Source organism: Dipteris shenzhenensis, chromosome 2, assembly GCF_047967505.1.
Source record: "Dipteris shenzhenensis isolate YYH24624 ecotype China chromosome 2, Dip_SZ_1.0, whole genome shotgun sequence".
In the NCBI taxonomy this organism is placed as follows: domain Eukaryota; kingdom Viridiplantae; phylum Streptophyta; class Polypodiopsida; order Gleicheniales; family Dipteridaceae; genus Dipteris; species Dipteris shenzhenensis.
This window is the reverse complement of record NC_141597.1, coordinates 34,696,200-34,710,251: the sequence shown is the minus strand read 5'-3', so window position 1 is coordinate 34,710,251 and position 14,052 is coordinate 34,696,200. Positions and strand designations below refer to the sequence as shown.

General features: G+C 40.4%; 1 protein-coding gene across 3 annotated transcripts in view; it reads right to left on the bottom strand.

Annotated features, from left to right (window-relative positions):
- Positions 1-8,603: 8,603 nt before the first annotated feature.
- The window catches only part of LOC147904674 (Phosphoenolpyruvate carboxylase family protein), a 125,967-nt gene continuing 120,518 nt past the window's right edge, over positions 8,604-14,052 (bottom strand). For all 3 annotated transcript variants that reach the window (XM_087387913.1, XM_087387925.1, XM_087387918.1), the window contains exon 9: positions 8,604-9,479. The gene's annotated coding sequence lies outside the window, so the exon portion shown is untranslated. The remainder of the gene's footprint in view (positions 9,480-14,052) is intronic.

The window sequence follows — 14,052 nt, the reverse complement described above, 5'->3', positions numbered from 1 at the left end:
CACTTTAAGGACAATGCAAAGTACCGTGCCCATTGAATATTGTTTGCATGGTTGAGGACACATTTTTCCTTGTTTTCCACCACCCATCATGGATGAGGGTAAAAAAGCATGCATCAAGAAACTCATTCAAATGTGGGAGTATTCAATGGGAAAAATACTTTGCATGGGACATAATCTCATTTAATTTAAAGATTGTACAAAGTATCATGCCCATCGGATATAGTTTTCATGGTCGAGGATACCTTTTTAGGACATTTTTCCTTGTCTTCCACTACCTATCATCGCAACGAGCATCATAAAACATGCGAGGTTCCTCATTCTGATGGGGATAGTACTTTTCATGGTTTGTAGTCTCACCAATTTTAAGTCTAATGGAAATTACTATGCCCATAGGATATGATGATCATGGTGGGAGATTCATTTTTTCTTATTTTATACCACATACGTCATGTAGGAGGGTCAACAAACATCCATTGGGGAGTCTCTTTCCAATGTGCAAGTCTTTGATGAATGGGGTACTTTGTAGGCACCTTAATCACACCCAATTTAAGGCCTATGAAAATTATAATACAAATTGGATATCATTCTCATGATTAGGGATACATTTCTCGTTGTTTTGCACCACCTGCCATGCAACAATGTAAAAAAACATGCATTAGGGTGTCTCATTTGAACGTGCAAGTCTTTACAAGGATGGTTTCCATGTTATATTTCCATGTACTATAATTGTTGCTGTCAAAAGCTTTATTATCGACGACTACAAGTTCATGTTGCTTCATGTTAGCATGTAGTTAAATCTTGATTTGCTCCAATTTGGATTAATCTACTTCAATTTGAATGTTAATATGATTCAATATGAATCAAATTCACAAAATGTGCACACTTGAGTAACATTTTTTAATTCTACTAAAAAATATTTAGGGTATCTTCAAAAGTTGGTGGGTTGAGGAGTTGGTGAAGACTACACTTGATTCTAAGTTCAAAATAACCAAGTTATCATGAAACTCCCATGGAAAGTGCTTAGAGGCAGTGTGTGATTTGATCTTTAAAATGTTTCTTGAAAATATGTTTAGCAGTAGTGAGAATTTGTGCAAGAATTGGGATTTTAGTATCTAAAACTTGGTTTCAAATAGGATCCAATTTGGAGTCTAAATGGATGAGTTATGTCCTTTGAAAATTAGCATATTACCATTAGTGCAGCCCACAACAAAGATAGAGTGCTTGCATGCCGTTCTCTTTGATCTTAACATTTATTTTGTAATCACTAGAGTAAATCTAGTATCTTGACAATATCAACTTTGGTTGTGTATAGTTGAGTATTTGAAATACTATTTGCAAGTCCCAAGGTTGGTTCTCACAATTATGTGCATTAGATGAGATTGGAAAACCCATTGAAGCAAATCCAATGAAGCAAGCATGCAAAGTTTAAACATCTTTCACTTTCCATCTCCATCAATTCCTTTAAAAACTTTGATGGTAACTTATGATCTGACGATGAATCCATGCAAGTCCTTTGAAGTTGTTCTCTTTGATCTTAACTTTTCTTTGAATAGGCCTCCGAGAAATACTTAAATGAACTTGAGGTTTATGCTAGTGGGATAAGATTGAAGAGAACGGCTAAAAGTTGAAGTGATATTGGTGCACTCAAGCTCTCTTGCACTCAACTCTCCATCCTCATTATCCCTTAGGCTAGCAACATTGAATCCAATGCACATGCATTCCATAGAAGGACACATGTCTAATCTTGATCTAGTGCTCATAGATAGTCACTAGAGTAAATCTTGTATCTTGACAATATCAACTTTGGTTGTTCATAGTTGGGTATTTGAAATACTATTTGCAAGTCACAAGGTTGGATCTTACAATTATGTGCATTAGATGATATTGGAAAACTCTGTTGAGAGTTATGGTGCCATGAGCACTTGTAGAGCAAAGGTATGAGCAAAGGGCAAGCTGCCACATGGCATGGAGGACATATCCCACATGTGAGCAAGCAAATGGATGTAAGTACCCTCACCTATAAAAGGGAGGTTCATTTGATCCATCCACCTTAGAGCGTTCCATAGATCCTGAGGCACACATGTTTTGTCATGGTATCAGAGCTTAGGTCTAGTCTCCTAGATTAGTTGTAGGCATGTCTTAGGAGCTCATGTTTTTCTCCTAGGTTAGTTTCAGTTTTAGAGTGAGTTTTTTCTTGAGTGATCTTTGTGAGAGAAAATTCCGTCCATAGGCTTCGGCTCTTTTCGATTCTTCTTGTGAGAAATTCATGAGTGAGGTTCTTTGAAAGAGAGGATATGTATCTATGAGATTGAAAGGAAGCTAACATCCTGAAATAGATCTTGAACTCAAGGAGATGGGATTGAGAGAAGAAAATGTCTTAGAAACAAGATAGAGAGGGAGATAGAACTCAAGGAGTCTCTGAGAGAGAATCAACACTGTTTGACCAAAGGCTTTGCCGACCAAGTGTCTCCTTCATCGAACCAATGCTCCTTCCACTCAAGCAAGGCAGCTTCAGCCTCTTGCCATACGAGACTGCAGCTAAGGACAAGGAGCTCACGACTCCCTTCATCAACCGATAGAAACAACCTCCTCTGCTCCCAAGTCTCCAAACGATGAGCGGATAGCCAACGGATGGCATATTCAATTTTACTTGCCTTTAATTATGTTCAGCAAGGAATTATGTTCAAATTTACTTGCCTTTGATTATGTTCAGCAAGGGATTATATTCAATTTAACTTGCCTTTGATTATGTTCAACATGGCAAAAAAGGTTTGAGATTGCTTTCGGTTTAGCATCTTTGTTCGCCAAAGATGCATGGAGGTCTCGATATTCTTAACATCCATGTGCATATTCTTGCTCATAAAGGCAAAATAATGCTTTAATTTATGCAGGGTTCTCATCCTTAGACTACCATGATGTGCCATTTTCTCTCACAACTCATCACCCGTGCTTTTGGATATTGACAGCCCACTCATTGGGATTTTCTTTTGGATTGTATTGATGGTAAGATCAAAGGTTGTCCACTGATATCCAACATGTTGATGGACTGGAAACATATCCTCTCGCATTTGGAATGGCACGGCGAGATTCCTTGCATGGAAATTCTCTAAGAGTTGAGAGCATACATTGGTCAAGGGTTTTCATCCTTCCGCTGGCTTTGCAGGAGCCTTGACTTTTATACTTCCTTATCTGAAAGGGATCCACTCGGTTGCAGATGTTATTCATGATGATGGAACCCTTGTTTCATTTCCTTTAGCTGCTGCAAAATATGGTCTTGGCATGCATTATTATCCTATATGGCACAATATTTTTCATATGCTTTAGTATTTTCAGCTAGTACCGCCACTAGAGATTGAGGACCGGCTTTAGGATTCGACTTTTCATTTGCTAGGGTTGACATACTGTCCTTTGAGGCTAACTCACATTACTGTATCTTGTTTGTATAGAGTTCTTCTACCCTTGCCTTGGGTTTCACAGAGGGCAAATCATCTTTGGCAAATGAGGCCTCCTACAAATTGGTGTGGTGAAAGTGTCTATGAGGGATTTGGAATTCTAAAATCCCTCTTCAACAACAAGTTTTCTTGTCAAGAGTCTTCTTAGGAGTTCTTCCATATGGGCATCCTTTGGCACGCAGACATATTGCATCATCTATTTGCCGCAGATGTTTGGCTCCGTGGGAATCAATGCCTCATCTTCTTTGGCATTTCTCTCACACTCATGATTTCTTAGGCTTTCTCCTTGGGCAGTGTTTGAGAACCAGATTTCAAATGCTTTTTTTGGGATGTTTTTCTGGCTTTTTGGGATTCACCCACCTAGACAAGAGTTTGACTTATTTTCCACTTGAGTTTGCTATTGGGCACTCTGGACTCTATGGAAAAATAGAAATCATAGAATCTTTGGCAATCCTACTTCTTCTCTTTTCTCTTTTTTAAGGCACTCCTTGCAGCAATCTTTCTATGATTGTTTGCAAACTCAATATGTATACTTGTCATATATTGAGATCTTCCCTTGATGTATTTTGGCACACCCCATTTTGGCATAGTGACTTGTGCGTGCATGAGTGTGTGTGTGTGTGTGTTGGGGGGGGGGGGGGTTTCAGAAAGGGGTAATTCTCTTTGGCGAATGCATTGGTCAGCTAAGTGGGGGAGGAAAAGAACGGCAACTTTGGGCATACAAGGTTCCCCTTCGGCAACAGGTTCTTTTATGGTGAATACTTCTAGGAATTTTTCCATCTGGGCAATTCGCTGGCCCCGTAGGCACAACATTGCTCCTACTTTATGTCATCGGTGCCTGATTTCTCAAGAGACCATGTCTCATTTATTCTGGCATTGCTTATCTTCTTGGTAGTTTTTGGATTCTCTTCGATAGAGGCTACGAGCGAGATTCCCGACTATTCTCTTCGGGAAAGTTTTTTGGCCTTTTGGATTTCATCCACAGCGACCGGAGTTTCATCTTTTCTTTGTTTGGGTTTGCTATTGGGCACTTTGGACTTAGGACAGACCGCAATTGTAAAGTCTTTAGTGATTCCAATTTTTCTTTGTTTGCTTTCTTTAAGCGTCTTTGAATAGCAATATTTCTTTCATTGCTTGCAGACTCGCCAAATAGACCATGATGTATATTTGGCTTATACTGAGATCTTCAATTGATGTATTTTCTAGCGCCTCTTTTTTAAGATGACTATTCTTGTAATATAATCAATCAAAGTTTTCACTTTTAAAAAAATGAATTTATGTGTGTGTGCATGTGCGTCGCGCGTGTATGTGTGTGTGCTGATTTGGAAAGCAAAAATTCCTCTTTGGCAACAGGTATTTCTGTGGCATGTTTTGTTGGGAGTCTTTCTAGTTGGGCAAATTTTGGCACGTCGTGTTGCTCCACCACTTTGTCGCCGATGTTTGGCTCCCAGGGAAACAGTGTCTCATCTTTTTTGGCACTATTCTCAAGTGTCTCATCTTTTTTGGCACTATTCTCATACATGTGATTTCTTGGCATTATTGGGTCAAACTTTATGCGCTAGATTTCCACGCTTTACTTTTGGCAAGTGCTTCTGGCTGTTTAGGATACATCCCCCTTGACATCGGGTTTGATATTGGGCACTTTGGACTGAATGGAAGGACAGAAATCATAGAGTTTTTGGTGACCTAACTTTCTCAGCTTACTCTTTCTTCAGACACTCTTTGCAACAATCGTTTTGTGATTGTTTACAAATAGGGTCTCTAGATCAAGATGTATATTTGTCATATATTGACATCTTTGCTTGATGTATTTTGAGCATAGCATTTCGTACCCTACTGCATAGTAGGATAGGCATCCAATTTAATTATTACGACCATCAATACCATATCTTGCTCTGTACATGATGAAGTTGCTTCTTGATTCCTTCGTCCCTCATCCTAAGGCTACGAATGCCATACCGACCTTTAACAGAGAGTGTTTCCTAATGAGAGAAAAAAAATCTTTTCATACATGTTTGATCCTTTGAAAGAATAAAAATACAAGAGCATGTACATAAAGTTTGAAGGTCATATGTTCATGTCCAAGTTTGAGATGAAAAAATTCAATCAAGAGCATTTACATCAATGGCAAGTCCTATACGCCAAACAAGTCTATCTCCAACTCGATACCCAATTGATCTCCTATATCATCATTGTACTCTAGCATCGTATGTTAACCTAAGACTTGATCTTGTAATTCCCCTTCTTGAATAAAGTCGGGTGATTCTTGATCGTCATCTTCTTCCTCAATATTGTGATCTCCATCTTCCTCCCGTATGATGTCATTATGTGCATCTTCTTCTTGCCTCATATTGTGATCTTCATCTTCTTCGCTAGATCCATTTGGATCAATTGGATCTGGCATCGGTAGTGGCATCTCCATATCCACATCTCTATCTTTAAAAATTTATTTATTTTGTGATGCAACTTGGATCACGTACCACCATCTTGGATCAGAACGATCCGGATGAAAAACCACCTATATTGCAGATGGGTGTCAAATGCCATCAATTTTATGAATTACATAGACCGTAAGTTGCCTAATTTAAAAAATCACCTTCTGTCCATGGCTAGTCCCTAAGGGTCAAGCCTCTAACAAGAAGCTTGATTTTGAGTGTGATGCTCTAAAGCTTTGAATAAAAAATCCCACGTCCACACTGTGACGTACGAAGAGTGACAGTGTCCCAAGATATTATGGCTCTCATTTCCATTGAGCCATCCCCTCCACTCCAGAAGAGATTCTGAGCAGCCTCTTCACCTGTGTAACCCTGTTTGCATGGAATTACCAACACGAGGCCACATATCATATGGTAGCCAAAAGTACGTGGTTGAGCAACAAACCTCTTCTAGCTAAGGAAAGTCTAGTAGTGCTCCAATATCCTAGCTTCCTTCATATACTCTTCGACAAAGGTGCAAACTGATGAGCCAGACACATCAATCCTAACCTAAAAGATCACATATCTAATAGAGGTGCAACATGTATACATATGGTAACAAAAAGTAAAATTTTAATTGGGTGCTTGCTAACACGTGTTTTATGGGTTTTTCATGAGTGGCCGCCTCAGATTGTCATCCCACTTCTTTGATGGTGAGGAGACTTCTCTAGATTTGGGTTCATTTTTCTCAGCCCTCATTAGAGGAGTCCTGTTCACCACGATGCAGTTAGCCATGCAATAATTTTTCATAATCCTTTGGTGAAGTATCAAGGTGTCACCCTTGGGAGTGACTATTGGCACGATAACACTCTCATGGGTTGTCTAGTAGTGGTGCCATTATTCAGTAGAGGTCGAAAGATCACTACCCACAAATATGGACCACTTCCCAAGGTTGCTACTACTAGACTCAAAATCATGAGAGCCATTTTGCAGCTTGGAGAGAGACGCTTATTAATCCTCACTACCCTCAAGTTGAGCTCAGATAGTATGGTTGTTTCAACAACCAGGGCACATGTTAGGGGTGAGAGGAGGACCAACACCTTTCTCATCCTTTACCTTGGACACCCCTCACAGACTCACTTGTACTCTGTCGTTAGTTAAGAGGTTGGCTAAGGATCAAAGTTATGGGAAGTAATTTGACATTAGATCCATCCCATACTACAATTGCAACAGACTCACTTGTACTCTGTCGTTAGTTAAGAGGTTGGCTAAGGATCAAAGTTATGGGAAGTAATTTGACATTAGATCCATCCCATACTACAATTGCAATTCAGAGGCTTTCGAGATTTATTCAGACCTCTTGTTGCTGAGTTGGACTGGGATCTGAGGGACCGAGGTCTTGGACAACTTCAATTTTTTAAGATTCTCATGTTCCATTCCTCTAGTATTCCACTTGGATTGTAAGTGAGATTCTATAGAGAGCCACCCATCATCTACCCATACAGAATAAGGGATTTCACAGCATTATTTGTTGAGTTTTTTGTCTCATTTTTTGGGAGATCAGTAGGGCCAAGAAAATGTAATGCTTTCTTTGGCCAACCTTTCAAGTATTTCAATTAGTTCTTGGCTTCAACAAATCGGTAGGTCCTTTTGTATTAGATGCTTGCTTACAGAGGAATCTAAGAAGCACTGTTTGTGGAGTTGCCATATTTCCAAGGTGGTTTGGATAAGAGTTTACAAATTATTCTCCTACATTCGAGTCCTTCACTATGAGTGGGGAGTAGCTCTTTGGGATAAAGTGTTTGGTACCTTTGCTCTATATGAGTCAGAGGGGCACGTGACCATGCCTTCTTCATAGGGCATGGCCTTTCAAAGCTAAGCACCATGGAACCTCAAGACTTACTCTTACTTCCCATTCCAGGCTCAAGACCCATTGCCTTCTTCGCAGGCGAGCTTGGCTTAGGAGGTAGCTTCCAACATTACTCTATGTTTGGATATGGTGTTTGAGATGTACTCAAGTATTGGTGAACACACATCCATTGATATTGATATACTCACTTCCATTTGAACTAATCCCATTTTTACTATTTGGAGCCAGTGGGAGAGATGCATTAGGACCTTTGCATCTGCTCGAGCTAATTAAATGAGGGCTTGGGATTGTTCCTTGTTTTTTGGTGTTACTCCACTTGGGATGATATGACACTATAGACCACCCCCATAGTTATTTAGTTATATGGTAGGGGCCAAGGATAGAGTTCTTTCTGCAATACATTGAGGTTGACTCCAAGATGGGGCTCCCTAGTTCCATTTGACGATCATAAAACTCCTTGGGCTTAAACCTCACCAATTTAAACTTAACTCCACACTTAATGAGACCCTCAATGTGCTTGACTTTTAATGTCCCCTTCTTTCCCTCTTGAAATGTCCATTTTGAGTATTTTTCCTTCTACATGACTTTATTTTCACAAAGTTTGGTTCAACCTTCATTTCTTTGTGATGATTTTAGAAGTGATATTCGCACTCTCATGTGCAACCTTATCATAAACCAAGAGCCCCATGAAATGCACAACCTTATAATGAACATCCATCATGTAGTCATAACCCTATATCACCCACAAGTGGATAGTATGCATGCACTTCACTTTATGCACCGAAATGCCAACCTTGTATGCATGTACTTAACCAAATCAACAAAACTAGTAAAGTGATCCAAAGATTTATCCTTGGACCCATGCGAGCGACCAAACATTGCATTTGAAGTGCAGAAGATGATGGCATACTCCATCAACTTCGCGGATTGAGCATGAAAAATTGACCATTCCCTTGTTTTTAGCCCCAATAGAGCATTTCTCAGATATTCAGAAACTGAAAATATACATAAGTGATTGCAATACACGTCAAGAAACCCTAGCTTTGGTGGCATAACGGCCTCTTGAGGAGGCTATTGCTTTTGCATAGATTTTTAAATTGTGGCTAATGAATGAGTTCAAGAACAAGCATAATATGCCTGATGCACTTGTCTTTCCCAACTTGTTGCCATCCACTGCAAAAGCTACATCAGCAAAAGGTAGGTAAAAGAGGATCTAACCATAAATCTTAGAAGGATGTATACAGCATATGGCCCACCAGCAGCATAGTGAAATAAGGAAGGACGTGATCAAAATTAAGCCATGATGAAACAGCCCTTTGAGGAGAGGGTTTGTAAGTGTGGGGCGGCACTAAAGGTGAAGGGAGCTGTCCAGCAGCGCTTTGGGTGGTGGGAGGTTTAGTGTGGAAGGAATGAAAACACTGTAGGAGATATTTCCTTTTTGTATGAGCAAATTGTGATCATTGAACCTCAAAATTTTGTTCTTCACATATCGTGACAACTTCTGCTATGACAGTTCAATAACCTGCCTTCCTCTTGCATGCTGCAGGCACTCAATATAAAGCTTACTTGACCAGCGCCTTTATTAGTTTCAATTTTCCTCGGGGGCAAGAGGCTTTCCTAAACATGAGTTAATCTGTAGTAATCCTGAAAGACAAGAGTATTCAGTGGGTTCCCTTCATTCCAATCACCTTTAGGGTTTCCTTCCCGTTGAAAGTATGCCTGAGTAGAAGAGAGGCTGTTCCCCTGAAAGCACAAAATTGACAGATACAGGTGTAAAGTTAAATGAATAGAACAAAAATAGACAGAAACTCCAAAACTTACATAAGGATTCCCCATTCAGTAATTAAGACTCTTAAGCTTACATAAAAAAGATTAAACCTGTTATAAAATTCTGGAACCTCAGATACATAAATGCTTCTAGACTTTTATCTTTGCTTCACATTGAAAACCAAGAATGCCTTACCACATCTTGAATTTAAGACTTCGAGAGTTTCAGATAATATTTATACTAGATCTTTCCTTGCATACCAGAATCAGGCTTAGTTCAGAATGCTTAAGAAAATCTGTGTGTCTTAAAAAATTAGTATTTGGCAGAGTTTCATATTCATGCAATTGTACTTGCTAGGGTTTCTATCCTGTACACCAGCCCTTTATTTTTAAGCACAAACTCAAATTCAACTTTCTGTCTCACCCATTCAAAATAGCTGTCAGTCCATAGCATGGGAAGCTCACGGTCTTGCAAGCGAAAAAGCCATTCTCTCATGTGCAAACAACAAACAGAATGAAGTTCGAAGCAGATTGGATTCTGAAGCAAAGGGAAATCAAAGGAAACTGCTTGGATTTCGAAGCACAGGGAAATATAAGGGAGCTGCATGGCGCATGGAATTTATTTTATTTTTTTAAAGGCCTAGCTCTGCCTAAGCAATCAACAAAGGTGGCGACAATGCATAGTCCTTAGCATACTTGTCACCGAAGGCACTGTTGGTGCCATTGGTTGTGCGTGAGGGAGCCTTGTGAGATAGCTCTCAAAACTTCCCAGGAGGTCACTCATCCCGGAATTGTTCTAGCCCAAGCACACTTAACAATTGTGGCTATCCACTAGGTCAAGTCACTTTGTTGTTCTATACTCAGTAATTTCTAGTGATAAAGATATCTTTCAGGAAAAAAGTGAAAGCCCAGCAGATTTTGGAAGCAGGAATTCTAAAGGGCATAAGCAGGTGTTCACGAGAGCAAAAGACAAACTACGAGTGTATTGGACACGAGCTTTGCTTTGCACTTTGCAACGTAGACACACTCGTTGGAATCATGTGAGTCAAAGAGGCCACAAAGATACTATACTTGACAAATAGCGCTTTTAAAGCTTGGGAACCGAATCAAGATAATTTTTGTGTTTTGTGTGTGTTTTCTTTCATAGTAATTTCTTGCTTACACTGTGCACATCTTTAATTATGTTGGGAAAGGATATTCTATCGAAAATAGGTCATACTAAAGATATACATCATGATGAGGATGTGGAAAACTATCACCATCATTGAGGAAGAGGACCATATGCACACATCGGATTCATTGGATGCACGGAAACAAGTGCGGTACCTCGAGGAAGAACTTGAGTATATTGCAACATGTTGCACATGCACAGAGCCAACAAAGAATGTGCAAAACACAAGTGCTAAGAGAGATGATTGAAGTCACAAAAAAGCATATGAAGGACAAAGATGATGATGAAGTGGAAGTAGCAAACCGTCGGAACCATCGATATCAAGCGTAGAAGAAGCAAGATGAGACATCAAAGAAAGAAGAAGCGTCATGTGAAGACTTCACTACGGCGATACCATGACACTACTCCTTTGCATGAGTCCAGAGGAAGACAATGTGGGAAAGGCCATCCTAAAAGCACTCAAACTACGTGATAAAAAGAGGTCAGATAAGACGAACCACATAACTTTTACTTTTTTAAAATATGATGGTAAAAGAGATGGATAGGCTCTACTTGCTTGAATCAGTTCCTTCAACCAATACTTTTTGGGGGAACAATACCAAGAGATTGAGAAGGTGAAACTTGCTATGAGTCACATTACAAGTTGTGCAAAATTATATGAGTGTGCTTATGAAAAGTGCACACATTCCGACGACATGGGAAGCATTCAAAGACAAAATTAAGAAGCGCTTCCTATCTACACAATTCGAAGAGGATACCACAGGCAATGGCGAAGAATGAGACAAAAGGGACAATAAAAATATGGATGTCTTTCTGCACTACTTTGATTACAAACCATTGAAAAAAGTGCCATGGAAGGATCAATGCCATACCTTTATTAAGGATTTATGCCCTACTATTCGCGTTGATGTGTGCAGCTTCTGCTATTATGGATTTAGCATTAGAGTCAGAAAGGAAACACGGAAGAAGCTTTGCTACTCGCACCTTCCGAGCACTGCCTTAGGTTCTACCAGACACAAACGATTCTAAAGATGAATGGATTATGCAACTGCTTACAAATGCAAAGAGATTTGCAAACTCCATGTGTGCGTGCATGAGAGAGAGAGAGAGAGAGAGAGAGAGAGAGAGAGAGTTCTTAAAAAAAGAATGTGTGTGTGTGTGTGTGTGTGTGAGTGAGTGAGAGTGTACACTTCAGGGGAAAATTCCTGGTTGCCCTGTTTCTACTGCTTTTCTTCATGATTGGAAGAGAATTCTTTCATATGCAAAATGGACAGGTGCTTCCTCTCATCATGGCAATTCTTTTCGATTGGAAAGCATCCATTGGAGCAAGGTGTTTGCATCGCCTCTCGCTTTACAGGCACCTATCAAAGCATATAATCTCATGAAATTGGGCATAAGATTTGTTGGTGATGTTGTGGATCAACAAGGCTATACACTTTCATTTCCACAAGCTTGCAGGACATTCTCCTTGGGTCTGCATCATAGATCCATTTGGAGAACACTTTCAATTATGATGCAGCCATTTGTTCCGGTTCCTCCACTGTTTGCACAGGACAGATTAATGGACTGGAATTTGACTTCCATACCTCCTGCTACACATACACTTTCGATACACAATCTGACTTCCTCGAAGGTTTACAGATTTCTTCTTCCACAGCCATGGATTGACAAGCATGCCAACACTCTTTGGAATTTGGATAGGCCTTTATCTTGGTGGCAATCCCGTCTCATGAAAATCTGGAAAACCAAATTGCCATTGAAACAGAGGCTTTTCTTTTGGAGATGTATAGTGGGAGCCTTTTCCATTGGGGTGAAATTGGCAGCTCGCCGCATTGCTTCTCCTTTCTGCCCCCGTTGCTCTCATCCTCGCGAGACAGTTCCTCACTTATTATGGTTTTGTCCGCACTCTCGCACATTGATCACTCATGTTTCTCATTTACTGCGGCTTCGGTTCCCTTCTATCAGATTTGGGAAACTTTTCTGGATGTTTGGATGCTGCTCATCTCAGATGTCTCCATTACTCCTTTTCTTTCATTGGACTCGCTTTTGGGTATTATGGACCATCTGGACACAGAGACTGCATTCCAGGATGGGTCAACAGTTTCCTCAGGCATATATTTTCTTCAGAATGTCCCTTAAGCAGTCTTTACATGACAGTCTTGCTGCAAGGGATTTGGATGCTACTTGCCTTGAAGTGTTCTCTACTTGTTTTTGAGTTCTTCTATCGGGCTCTCTTTCGGAGTTCTTTGCTAGTGTGTGGGAGACTTCCCATATTGTAAATTTATGAGCATATAAATACAATGGATTTTACCAAAAAAAAGAGAGTGTACACTTCATGGCTTGGAATTGGATGCTAATCGCAGCATGGTTGCTCAAGCTTATGCTGATGATTCTTTCTTTACCTCGAAGAATACGCCCCATGATCTTGGTGCCTTGATGCAGGCCCTCTCTGTTTATGGTTTGGCAGCCGGTCTTCATGTTAATTTTCAGAAGTCTAAGCTGCTCCCTTTGCATTCCAAAGACTGGCATAGTCTATTATGGCCCGGGGATCTCATTCCACCCACTCACTTTGTTCGTCATCTTGGTTACCCTTTGGGGTGGGAACTCACTCGCCGACAACAAAATGATTGGGTTTTGGCTAAGCTTTGGAAAAAGCTTGAGTATTGGAAACTGGCAACCTGGCCTTTGCACGTTCGTCTTTGAACAGTGCAGTCCATCCTTGTGGCATATATTCAATTTTACTTGCCATTGATCATGTTCACTAAGACAGATCTTACATCTTTCATGTATGTCTTTATGGAAATCTTCTCGCGATCCAAACATGGCTGAAAAAGCCTCAAGCTGCTTTCGATGCATCACATTTATTCTCCCAAGATGCTTGTGTGTGTGTGTGTGTGTGTGTGTGTGCGCGCGCCTATAAAGTACCGCTTCGGCAACAGGTTTTCTTTTGGCGAGTTCTTTTGGGAGTGTTTCCATCTGGACAGCTATTAGCTCATCGACACATTGCTCCTGCACTTTGCCATAGATGTTCTGCTTCTTCGGAGACTGGCCTCACTTGTCTTGGCATTGTCCGTGCTCTCGTGAGTTTTTTGATCTGCTTCGACAGCACCTGCGAGCGAGATTCCCATTTGTTCCGTTTGGGAAGTTCTTCTGGCTATTTGGGTTTCATCCATCCAGACTAGAGTTTCATCTTTTCTTCGTTTGGGTTCGCTACTAGGCACTATGGACTTTATGGACATATAGGAATTGTAAAGTCGTTGGTGATCCTACTTTCTCTCTGTTTGGCTTTTTTAGGCGTTCTCTGCAGCAATCTTTCTTTGATTGCTTGCAGAGGACCTGCAGCCCTTGCTCCAGCCCTCCAATCAGCTTCCTAGCCTC